Consider the following 13,005-nt stretch of genomic DNA (forward strand, 5'->3'; position numbering starts at 1 on the left):
AAAAGTTAAACTCTGGCCACCATTGCGGAAAAATGGGAGGAGGTTAATGAGGAGACTCAAGCGGAGGATTTATGTTTAGATGCCATGGGGAGGGACTCAAGATGTCAGCAATGTGTACCCTAAACCTTAGCCACATAAAATATGAGCACCTTGCCGATTGGCACCTTTAGTTTATTTCAGGTTGTGTAAATAGTCTAGTACCCCCCTTGGCATCCTTCAGTGATACAGATGTGGCAGAAATGTATTCAATCCCAATCTTTTCCATAATTATATGTTGATTTTGATTTAGAGGGTTTTATAAAACATGAACACGACCCAAAAGAATCGGAGCACTATACATAGGAAATGATTGTGTTGCTTACATATATAAGTACAATACAAGTTTTAAACCATCAACATAACATGAGAGAGACAGTGTATACATTTTATGAACTCTGTGCCCATGTACTTAGATTGAGGTGGTCTACAATGTCACTGCTGGTTGTGGTGATGGGCTAACACATCCAGTGATGTGTCCTGTTTATAAAGTTGACTAATGGTCACTAAACAGCTTGACAAAGCCCTTTTCCTGGTTCCGGTTCCAGAGCCTACTATAATAAACTGTCATGACAAATGCAACAGCGCTGGACCACACTCCCGTCCGACCTGGTCTCCGACTGGGCTTCCACCTAGTAACAATGATAAAAACAAAATATGACTGAACTGAATGGGCCCATCTGGTGACTGAGGTGCCACTGTGAGAAGAATACAAAGATGAATCCTCAGTCTATGAATAGACAGAAGGGGCAATTGATAGGTCATTGTTTCACCATCCTGAAGACATTGATATTTGGAAAGAGACTATAAATAAAAGGAAAGCTTCTCTTCACTTGTTTATGAAAGGCGAACTGTTGTTAATTCCACAGTCAACAAGTCTTAATCTTGTGCTTCAAAGATTGTATAAGAGGGAAGCATTCAGTGTGTGGGATCGAAAAGGTCTCCCCCGCCCACAATTCACCAGTTAATAAACCACAAATAACGGTCCACAGTCTCAAGACAAGTTACCTCTCTCATTGATACAGATGAAGGACAGGCTTCTAATACTACTGTTATATCTAACACTGCGGAGCATCACATGAGTCTGGGCAATTTAAAAAAAAATGTTTTTATTGCTTTTCAAAGAACAACATGCATAGCCAAACTGAACCTTGGTAATGAATCAGACACAACATCAGAAGGAGCTTTTCACATTGAGAGTCATTAAGTAAGAAGAGAGAGGGGCCCAGATATCCCCGGGACTGGGCGGCAGAGGGAGAAGTGAGGCGTAGAGTTAACTCGTGGTATCACAATAAATGAGTCGCGTGACCAGGATTTAGTGCTAGGTCTACTACTACTGTGCCAGAATACGGCAAAGCCCCATTTAGCTAATAAAAGCACCATTGCCGCAAATCATTTTTTGCGGAGCCAGAGGCTTGACATACCCCAGGAGTACCAGGAGAGGGTCAGGGTCAACAGCGTGCTCTAACACAGTGGAAACAAGTGTGAATATACCTTGCCAGTAATCCTGTGTAATGGTGCAGTTCCAAGTTAGATGAGCAAAATCAGCATTGTCAGCTGCACATTTGGGACATTTATGCGAACGTGATGGGTCAAATTTGGCAAGGGCCTGGGGGGTTGAATACATACAGTGCAAGAAGGAATTTGTGTTGGCTATTTGCTGAAACCAGCTTAGTTTGCATGCAACAAAATTGCCATAGCTTGTCAGAGATTAGGGAGTTCAAATCCCTCTCCTGAGCCACTCGCCCTGCAGTATGGCACAATGGTCGCAACTCAAGGCTGCTGTGATAAAGGCAGGAGACAAGCCTAGTGCTTTCCAATGTCGAAATAACCATGTTGGGGGGGAAAGTCGGGCGATTCTTCAGTGAATGTGGGCAAAATGTCCCAGAGTGCACTGTGCAGTTAGAGATGGACAAAGTGGTCTATCGTGGAGATAGTCCCATCAACCTCGAAAATGAAGCAGAGGTCTAGTTTACCACTGGTGAAGAGATCACCCAAGTTATGGATCTGATATGTGGAGAATGTGCGTTGCACCAATGTTTACCGCTTCATTGAAAGCCATGTGTTATTATAAAGAGGTGTACCTGGCGAGTAGAGGACATTATACCTTGGGTATCTTCGAAGCTTAGACAATGCACATCTCAGAGTTCTGAGGTAATCCTTTTGGGAGGAGGCATGACAAGGGAAGGTGATCCACCTGGTGTCTTTCTGGTTTTAGGTATGGAAGTCTGGCATCTGGGTGATACCAGTAGTTTGAAAAGTGGCATTGTGCCACCACGTATTAGAGGTGAAAGTCTGGTGCCCCAAAACCGCCTTTAAAATAAGGGAGAGTGAGCGTTTCCTATTTAATTCTGGAGCGACGGCCAGCCCATATTAAGGATGTTAAAAGGGTACACATGTAGAAAAGAAGGAAATGTTCAGCAGAATTGGAATGTTGAAGAACAGGTAAAGGAAGTGGGGAAGCACGACCATTTTAATAATCAAATGTGACCCGTGATGGAGAGTGGAAGATGGAGCCATCTGTCAATTTGGGAGGAGAGGGTGTCGATGGCAGGGCCATAGCTATAACAAACCACTTCATCCTTTAGTCTGTGAAAAAAGATGCCCAAGTATTTAGGGGAGTCATCACACCATTTTAGAGGGTACTCAGTTCAGACTTATGGCAATTTATTAGGAGGCCAGCAAGTCCCGGATGTCTGGGAAAGGTGCAAGGCAGGATCTCTCACAAAGAGCAGTATATTATCGGTGTACACAGTAGCCAGGATAGGACCCATTTGGAAGGGCAATCCCCTGTGTAGGTGTCGCTCCTTAAAGTATCGAATTAGTGGGTCAAGCGTGATGATAAAAAGAAGGGGGCGCACCCCTGTTGGGTACTTTGGGAAGTAGGAAAAGCATTGGTGAGATGCCGTTGACTCGTAGCCAGGCCACTGAGTTGGCGTAGAGGAGTAGGATCAGGTCACGGAAGCCCTGGGAAATGCCCAGTTTGTCAAGTGTAGCTCACAGTGTAGCTTTCATTCGAGGCAGTCTAATGCCTTTTCCGCATCGTGAAGGGCAACAGGCGCAGGGAGAGTTGGGTTAATTTGGTTCATTACTGCAAATATTGTATGCAGTTATTGGTAGTGGAGCGCAGTGGCACAAAGCCCATCTGAAGAGGGGAAATTATGCGTTCCATAAGAAGCACTAGTCGTGTTGCTGTGACTTTCGCTAGAATTTCATTATTGTAATTGAGGAGTGACAGAGGCCTATATGTGGTACAAAGGTGTGGGGGTTTGCCAGGTTCAAGGAGACGAATAGCAACAGCTTCCCGTAAAGTGCGGGGAAGAATACCGTACTCAATGGATTCTGCATAGACCGCAGAGACGTGCGGGATTAAGGTTAGTTTAAAGGTCTTGTAAAAGTGACCTGTGAAGCCATTGAGCCCTCGGACCATAGATCTGCCTAGGGCATCAATGTCTTGTGAGATTTCTTCCTGCATGATGGGGGCCTCTAGAAACGGTTTCTGGCAATCCGTAACGCAGACTATGGCAATCTCAGACAGATAAGAATCAATCTCCCTCACGGTGTCCACATGACGTAAGGTGTATAAGGTTCAATAGTAATCAAGGAGGTTGGGGGCAATGTTCTCATCACCTGTGATCGTAGTGCCATTTTCAGTTTGTACGTTTGTAAAGTACATGGCCTAGTAATTAGGTCTTACAATTTGGGCCAGGCTATGATCCCGCCAGTCTCCTTCACCATAATATTGGGTGTGGGCATATTTGCAAAGAAATGTCACCTCTCGATCTTCCAAGTCGTGGAATTCTTGCAATAGGAGTGATTGCTTATTCAGTGATGATTCTTAGGTTCCCTTAGAAATAGCAGAATCAATAGTCTGCAGTTCCTTTTCCACCTGAGCCAAGTCTTAGCATATTCTTTTTAAGATGCCCGAGTGTGTTGAGAAGCAGACCCCTCTAATGTTAGCCTTAAAGTCCTCCTACAAGATAGCCTGTTTGGAAACAGAGACCGATTTCAAGGAATAGTGTTCTTTAATAGCTGCAAGGAGGTCCGATTGGAACACCGCATCGTGAAGCGCTAGTTCCGCCACCTGCCACTGTCTGGGAGTAAAGCAAGTGTGTGGTATCATGAGAGTGAGATTAACACGGGCATGATGTGAGAGTGTATGGGGCATGTGCGTCACATCTCATGACCAGAAGAGACCATGAATCTTGGGAGAGCGGTGTAAAAAAATTGAGCCTTTAGTATACGGGTAGCGAGTACGTCACACGTCAGAGAGAAAGTTTGTATCCAATAGTTCTTGAAGTGCATGCAGTGAACGTGGTTTAATGCTTATTGATGCTCCAGTGGAGTCTAGTGGAGGGTGATGTGTAATATTTAAATTTTTAGGTCTGCTGGTAAGCGATGTATCAAGACTGTATGGTTGTGATAAAACTCAGAAATGTCAGTTAGAGGCATAAACATTTATCAGCAAGACTATCCTGCTTGCACAGGAGTTGGAGACTAGGTATCTGTCGTCCTCGTCAGTGATGCACATTTGATAAATAATGGGTAGTGATTTTCGGACAAGTATACTAACCACTCGGCAGAAGGAGCTATAGAAGGAGAAGAACTTATTTTGGCCCCCTTAGTGAGCAAACTGACAGTCGTCTCGGGGTGATAACTGAGTTTCCTGTAGAAAGGCTAGTGTAATCCAGTGTCTGGTGAGAAATGCCAGGAGCTGTTTACCTTTTCGGGGGTTGTTTAAACCACAAATGTTCCATGTAAGGCATTGTAACTGTATGGTCTTAGGGGACATGGGAGATAGAGATGTCCTTTAATATGATAATGTGCCACAGGCATGTAAGTGCAGTGCAATATGATGTTTGGCCATAAAAGAAAGCCGAGCGGCAATGACAAATTAGAACAAATTAACAAATTAACAACATGACCCACCCACACTAGTAATCCAGAACTGGCGAATCCCTAGAAACAAAAACAGAAAAAAGAGGTAACCATCAGGCATTCGCCTGGGGATGCTGACAACGCTACGAGAAGGGCAAGCCCTTTGAAAGAGCGGTTATACCTGTGGCAACAAGTGGTAGAGTTCAAATAGGGCATATATCGACAAAAAGAAATAGAAGTGTCAATGAGGTCCAAGTAGGCTAGGGCATCAGGCCACCAGAACCACTAAGAATCTCAGTCATGATGTCAATTGGGGGTTCACATGCCGATGATTGCGTTGAGGCTGAGGGTGAGCATCCCGGTGATTGAGTCCTGGAGGGGGAGTCGAATCCCCTGCATCATTTACAGAGTTTGACCACTTCAGCGGTTTAGTGAAAATTTGGTGCTGGCCACCCACCTCTACCTGGAGACGAGCAGGGTGTGACATAGCGTACTTCAGGCCATGTTTATGAAGGACAGCTTAGCATCTGCAAGTTTACACCTGGCATCTTGTACAGCGACTGTGAAGTAGAGGAAGATGGAAATCACAGATCCTTGGTATTGCAGGTTGGCCTGCTCTCTGGGTAGTTGAAGTGTAGTGTCCTTATTGCGGAAACGGAGGAGGGGCATGACAATTAGACGCAGGAGCCCACTCACTCGAGGATGGGGGCCCAGGGATCGGTGTATGTGTTCCACGGTGAAGGTGTCCTTGAAGGTTGAGCATCTGAAAAAGTTGGTTTTATCCTTCTCCACAAATGTATCTGGCCTCTCCATGTTGGAGGTTTCAGCAATTCCTGTGATGCGGATATTATTCCTGTGTGACTGAGCTTCAAGATCTTTTTTATCCGCCGCCCCCCTCAACAACCATTCCACCCTTTCCGGATGTTTCAGAACCTCAGCTGAGCCATCTTCTACTTCAGGCAATTGGCACTCTGCATCGTCCAGGTGTGTCGATAGGCGATCTATTTTCTCACCCATCTGGTTTAGATGGGCATCAACAGTATCAAAGCGAATGCCGATCACCTGGAATCAAGCCCAAAGCTCTACCAAATGGAGGCGGCACTGTCCATAGACCTATGGTTAGAAGGTGTTGGGGATGGATCTTCTGCATCAGAGCTCTAGTCTCAGGGCCGGAATGGAGTCAAATGCAAGCTTACCTGATACCCAAAAGTGGAGCAGAGAGGAGGGCACAGTCAGGATAGCATTGTAGGCACTCACGTTGTTCCAACCACTAGGGACGAGTGTATATATGTCTTGACCACGACCCAGAGGCAGGAAGGCACCAGGGCAGGAGCCCTCAGAAGGCTCAGGAAGAGTTGCAGCAAGTGAGTGGCAGGGTCACTCTACTAGCAGCATCCACAGAAGATTGGAGCTAGAGATGCCCTCCCATAGACTCCGGTGCACTGGGCCTCCTGTTATGGTATATCGCAGTGGACTAGCAGTAGGCCATGGAGGGAAACAACGGCATGGCCATTGAGCATCTATGTGTCCCAGCTGTAAGGCAGGCAAAATCACGCATAGTGTCGGTGTGAAGGGCACAACTCGAGGTACACAAGTGCCTCATGGCCAGTTGAATAGTTCAGCTCAGGCTGTTCCACAAGCCCGGGGACAGACAGTGTAGTCAGCTAGCACCTTGGCTGCCATCCCACGATCACAGCCCAGGGGCACGACAGCAACCCCCTCCAAGTGCCAGTGAGCAGAGGAGGCAACCAAACACGTTGGGTAAAGCCAGAGGGCAGTAACTGCTCTTCTGGCTGTAATGTTTAATTAAACAAACCATTCCCTGTTTTGCCAGGCACTTCTTATCTCTTGTTTTTAAAGGAAAATTCTCACTCGAGCAACTGTATAGTGGCTGATTGTTTTTTCAAGCCTGCCTGCAACCAAAGGATGGGGACCCTGCACGGACTGATTCACATCTGCGTAACAAGAAAGGTGAGCTGACGCTGCAGTTGACTGGAAATTCTGCTGAATCCGCTGGGCAGAGGTCTGTCCTGAACCTACCATCACTAGGGTAAGAGACTACATCAGAGCCTTAGTCCTAGCATTTGGAGTGTGGAAAACTAGCAAAAAAAAACCAAAAAGTATACCTGCAAGGCAGAAGTCACCTTTTTTAATTGTCAGCGTTAGGAAAGGTGAATCTTTTTGTTTTAGTTTATTGTTTTTGGGAGGCTGACTACTTGTACCGCTGGGTGTATCACAGGTGGTACATATAAGTCCCTGAGTAGGACATAGAGTCAGCACCTCTGTTGTAAGATGTGTCTTTTCGCTTGGACCGCTGGGCATGATGCAGACAGTACACATAGGCTCTGGGTGTGATATGGGGCCCACACTTTGATCTTATAAGACTATCCTGGTTTTCTCAGTGCCACTGGTTCCTTACCATTGGTGGTATTTGAAAGAAGTGAGAGGTTTGCTTCGCTTGGACTGCTGGGCGTGACACAGATGACACGCAGGACCCCAGGGTGTGACATAGGGGGAATTCGAGGTTTGGATACTAGAACAATTGGAATCCAGGAGATTAGGCATATCTGAGGTTTTGCCAAGAAGGGTCTATGGTCATTAAAGTAAGTCCTTTCTTTCTCTGCATTAATGATTCCAATCTTTTCCCCTGAGCTGGTATCAACAGGATTATCAGGTTCCCCTAGTCCCGTGCAGAGCTTCCCTTGGTCACAGGATAACATGCACTTGGTGCGGGCAGGACTAAGAGAATGCACGCGGGCCCCGTATTTTTGGGGCCTAGACAGCATTTCCCCTGCCTGTTAAAATAATGTCACTTTGATATTAAGTTACTGGTAGCCCAATGTGACTATGTTTCTCTTAAATGTTGAATGTTGTGTTTTGTCAATGTTTAATGTTATAATGTAGAAATTGCTGATTCGCACAAATTGTTGTTTGATGCTATAGTAAGGCTCGCTATTTTGATGCCAAATTTCAAAATTAGCTGTGAGTTAACAATTGCACTTTTTCCTAGGATTATGATTCTTTATGCATTTGTTTGGTAAATGTTTGTTTTGATGCATATGTGAATAACGTTGAGCTCATTGGATCCAGGAATATCCGTGTGTATATCTTCCCCCATCAAATTAGATTTGGTAAACCCCTTGTGTATATATTTCCCACAACCAGAGTAAATCCAGTAATACCCTTGTACATGTTTCCCTGTCACCAGAGTAAAATATAGAAATCTATAAAACTAGAAAAGTTAGCAACTTAGAAAAGAAAATCCTATAAAAATAGGAAGGTAGAAATGCGTGCAACTTAAATATCCCCTAAAAAACATCACACCAGAAGAGTAACTACCCCCTCAAAAATCTACCCAAATACCACCCAGGGATCTCCTTTAGTGCAAATTAAGTTCCCCACCTGGACTGAAAAACGTAGGAAGTTCTGGAGTGTCAGAAGTTGAACAACACATTAATGGCACGCAAGATGTTATCAACAAGATAGACTCCATGGCAACAAAAAAAATCACTCTTCTCAAAAAATAAAACCATAAATTTAGAAAATCAAAATAGGCGTAATGATTTACATATAATAAAGATTTCAGAAGGGGTGGAACGCTTTGATGTAATTGCTTTTCTTCAATCTGCTATTCCAAAATTGGTTGGTCTCTTGGATTCACCTCCTTTTAACATACAAAGAGTGCATCGATTTAGCACCTCAGCCCCACACTTTGGCCCAACCTACAAAACCCTGAGGCATCATTGTTTTCATCTTACAATATACAGATCTTATTATGTTACTGTCAGTGGCAAGACAGAGGAAACCAATATTATGGTTGGGTCACAAAGTCTTCTTTTAGGACATGTCATAGCTGTGTGCTGTAAGGGGCTTCTTGAGATGCGTACCACCTTGAGATCACTGAATGTCAATTTCGGTCTCCTACACCCATGTTTGTTCAAGGTCACATTCAAGGTCAAGATTACAGTTTGCGAGACTCCTGAGAGAATTCCTTGAACGTCCATCAGGGAGATGTTATGAACGTCAGAAAAACGTGTCCTAATAAACTTCTTCTAATGTTTTTCTTCCACACCTAGCTTTTTGCCTTTTCCTTGATTTCTTTATTCTCTTTGTTCCTTTACAGGTCTTTTCATGTCCTGTCAGCTGCAAAGGATAGATGTTCCCTTCTTGAATTTGTTTTTGTTCTCCCCTGCAGGTTCATGGTTATCTGACGCAGACGGATGTCATATTGTTGTGCTGCATCTTTGACATTGCCCATTGTTTACTACCATTCTCATGGTTGGAAAGTGTTTCTAGTTCTTTCCTTGTGCAGTTTTCTTGTTGTTATCCTGTATAATTGTAACTCCTTGTCATGATTTTAATGAGTGGTGGACACAGCAGTTGTCACTGTGTAATTTTTATTATACTAAAACGAACAAGGGAGCCAAAGGAGTTAATAACATTAGATGGTATGAGTCAGGCTTTCCCACAGGCACAAGATCTGGTCCTATTTCTCTATCTGTATGTTGGCTCTCCCTCTAGAGCCTTCTCTCCGGTGTCAGGCCACACAGCAACATGGTCCCCCTCAAGAAGTATCAATAATATGGCTTTCTTTTTAACTGACCATCACCAGGGCTACTTCATCACCATAAGTGCATCACCCTGATGCGAAGTCTCAACCGCACCATCCTTCAGTGTAAATACCCATTAAACACCAGATGCTTCACTTAGTAGTATGCGTGCCCCATCAATCCCACCAGAAAGACTGAGCAGTCCCCGGGAATTGCCTCAAGCCACAACCGGTCTGCTGAGCTGTGGCGGTAGGACCCAGGGCATCTGTATTGCTACCCTGGCCGCCAGGCTTGATCGCAAAACTGGGTAGCTCAGCTGCTCCTGATTCTGCCTCCTTTCCGCTCTCACATGGAATGCTGTTCGTCTCCCCTCGCTCAGTCCTTTCAGTGCTCTGCTTTCCTTCTCCGTCCTCTCCTTATGAGTTCTCCCTTGTCACGCTCTCTCCGGTGGTTCCTCCTCCATCATTCGCTCCCTCCTCCATGCAGGAAGTTACCAGTCCTCCTCTCCACGCGTCTCTCTCACAGCTTTGATCCAAAGACACCCCTGGCTCCATTTGTCCGCCAGGGGAGCCTATTTCTGCTCCTCATCGTGCCATGTCAGTCACATTGGAGTTTGTCTTAGACACCAGTTTCTCCTCACAATCTTGGAGGTGCTTGCAGTTTTGTTCTACTAGTGACTCATGGAACCTTGACGGATCTTGCCTCAGCTTTTCACCATTCCTCAGTTCCAATCCTATCCTTTCTCTACATTTCTGTGATTACTATGGTTTAGGTTGCGCTAACCTTTCACCATTTGTTTCTTCCTATCCTCAGGGGGCCAAGTTAGTCTCCCGTACTATATTTTTTTCATCTTTCTTCTTTACTTTTCTATATTCGTATTTTTTCATTTTTTCGTTTGTTTAATTTTATGTTATTTTTCACCAGACTTATTTTTCTTCTTTTGCATTCATTCTGGTTTTGTATCTAACTCATTGTATAACAATAATATGTCCTTGTAGCTATGCACTCCCTTTGAATAACTTCCTGGCATGTCAAAGGTCTTCGCAACCCAATGAAGAAACAAAGGGTTATTACTTTCCTATCCAGATTAAAATGTCAAATTATCCTACTTTAGGAGACTCTCCTAATGGAAAAAGACGTAAATTCATTACAAAAAACTGTCTTGGTCAACTCCTGTTCCCCTGCCATGAATAACAAAAATGGGGTTTGTATTTTACTTCACAAATTTTTATTGGTCACAGTGGAATATCAAGAAACGGATGAAGAAGGTAGATGGATCTTGTGTCACCTTCCGATTAATGATATACCTGCATTGATTTTGTTTTTAATGTCTTTGGTCCTATTGAGGTTGATTCATATTTTTGCATAATGTTTCACTGAAGTTAATATCTTGCTCTAATACTAATTTGGAGATGGTAGGTGATTGTAATCAAATTATGGATCCATTTCTTGACAGACAATCTACTTCATGCTATACACCTACTAAGATGCAAAAACATTTAAACATTCTACTTCTTCTAGGAGGTTAGTTGATGCCTGTCATATTTGAAATACTGATATTATATAAAATATACTTTTTACTCACCTATTCATCAGTTACGGCCCAGGATAGATTAAATTTTTTGAGGCCCACTATTTTAGGTTCTTCAGCAAATGCGGAAAGAGGCGTTATTCTTATCTCAGACCATGCCCTTGTTATTATGTATTTAGATCTTATTGTTTATACACCTAGATCCGATAGAGGGCGTTTTACTAACTAATTGTTAAGATAAATCTTTTGTTGCTGAATTTAAAAGGCTCCGCCAATTAACTTTTCTCACTCAATGACAGACAAAATATGATTTGATATACGAAATGGGATGCTTTCAAAGAGACAGCTAGAGGTTTTATTCTCCATTAAGTAGCAGACAAGAAAAAGACAGCATTAGCTGAAACTACCTCTAATTTAAAATTAGTCAAAAACCTTGAACATGAATATTTCTCTTTGGCCAAATCAACTACATTAGCCCGTCTGACGCAAGCTAAATTAGATTTCAATAGGAATTTACCCTCAGCGCATCTGGAGCATTACTTAAAGTGAATGCTAAATCTTATGGTGGACATTTTAGAGCAGGAAAGATGTTAGCTAACAGTTAGACTTGGCATCCTTGGTGTGGTCTCCCCTAACGTTTTGCCTCTGTTTCCCAGGTTGTTGACATGTACTGGACTCTGTTTTTGCTGTTTTTGTTACTCTGGGCACTTTACCACTGCTATCCAGTGCTAAAGTGCAAGTGCTCATATGTAAAATGTGTATGTATTTGGCTTTCCATGATTGGCATATTTGCTAGTAAGTCCCTAGTACGGTGCACTAGAGGTGCCCAGGGCCTGTAAATCAAATGCTACTAGTGGGCCTGCAGCACTGGTTGTGCCACCCACATGAGTAGCCATGTAAACATGGCTCAGACCTGCCCCGGCAGTGTCTGTGTGTGCGGTTTTAAACTGACAGTTCGACCTGGCAAGTGCACCCACTTGCCAGGCCTAAACCCTCCGTTTTTATACATGTAAGGCACCCCTAAGGTAGGCCCTAGGTAGCCCGATGGGCAGGGTGCAGTGTATGTAAAAGGTGGGACATGTACTTATGTGTTTTACATGTCCTGACAGTGGAAATACTGCCAAATTCGTTTTTTACTGTTGCAAGGCCTATCTCTCTCATGGGATAACATAGGGGCCACCTTTAATTACGATTAAAGCGTAGATTCCCTTTGGGAGCAGATAGACATGTAGAGTTTAGGGTCTCTGAGCTCACAATTTCAAAACACATCTTTTAGTAAAGTTGTTTTTTAGATTGTATGTTTGAAAATGCCACTTTTAGAAAGTAGTAATTTTCTTACTTAAACTATTCTGTGACTCTGTGTGATTTGTGGATTCCCTGTCTGGGTCAGTTTGACAGTTGGGCTGCTTGCACCTCTCGCTAGACAGTGACACAAAGGGGGCTGGGGTGTAGCCCGCATATCCTGATGAGCCATCTGTGCTGGAGCAGAAGGGAGGAGTGGTCACTCACATCTAGCTGGACTGTGCCTGCCCTCTCACAATGCAGTCCCCGACCTCCTGGTGTGTGGCAGGGGCCTGGCTTGGGCAAGGCAGGATCTCACAGACACTTGAGACTTAGCTTAGATGTAGGCCTACTTCAAAGGCAGAAAGGGGGGTAATAGAAGAGCACCCCAAACCCCAGACTTTAGATTACTTCAAGGATTCAAGAGGAACCTCTGCCTGGAGAAGTGCTGCCCTGCCTGTGACTGTGCTTTGTTAAGCTATGCTGCAGTTGCTGCTTCTGCCTATGCAAAGGGACAGAGACTGGACTTTGTTGCATTCCTGCTTGAGAAGTGACTCCAAGGGCTTGGAGTAGGGCTTGCCTCATGTTTTGAAGCCTCAGGGACAGCAACGGCTTCACCAACCAGACCTGAGTCTACTTGCTGTGGACTCTAGCTTGCCAGAGGGTGCCATTCCAGCTCCTGGACCCCTGGAAGTGAACTCCTGGAGAAAAAACAGTCTACCGATGTCG

The 13,005-nt window shown here is 44.2% G+C and overlaps 1 protein-coding gene across 1 annotated transcript in view; it reads left to right on the forward strand.

Moving 5' to 3' along the window:
* Positions 1-13,005, forward strand: part of LOC138296924 (zinc finger protein 11-like) — a 363,057-nt gene that overhangs the window by 14,428 nt on the left and 335,624 nt on the right. The window lies entirely within an intron of this gene.

Source organism: Pleurodeles waltl, chromosome 5 (genome assembly GCF_031143425.1).
Source record: "Pleurodeles waltl isolate 20211129_DDA chromosome 5, aPleWal1.hap1.20221129, whole genome shotgun sequence".
In the NCBI taxonomy this organism is placed as follows: domain Eukaryota; kingdom Metazoa; phylum Chordata; class Amphibia; order Caudata; family Salamandridae; genus Pleurodeles; species Pleurodeles waltl.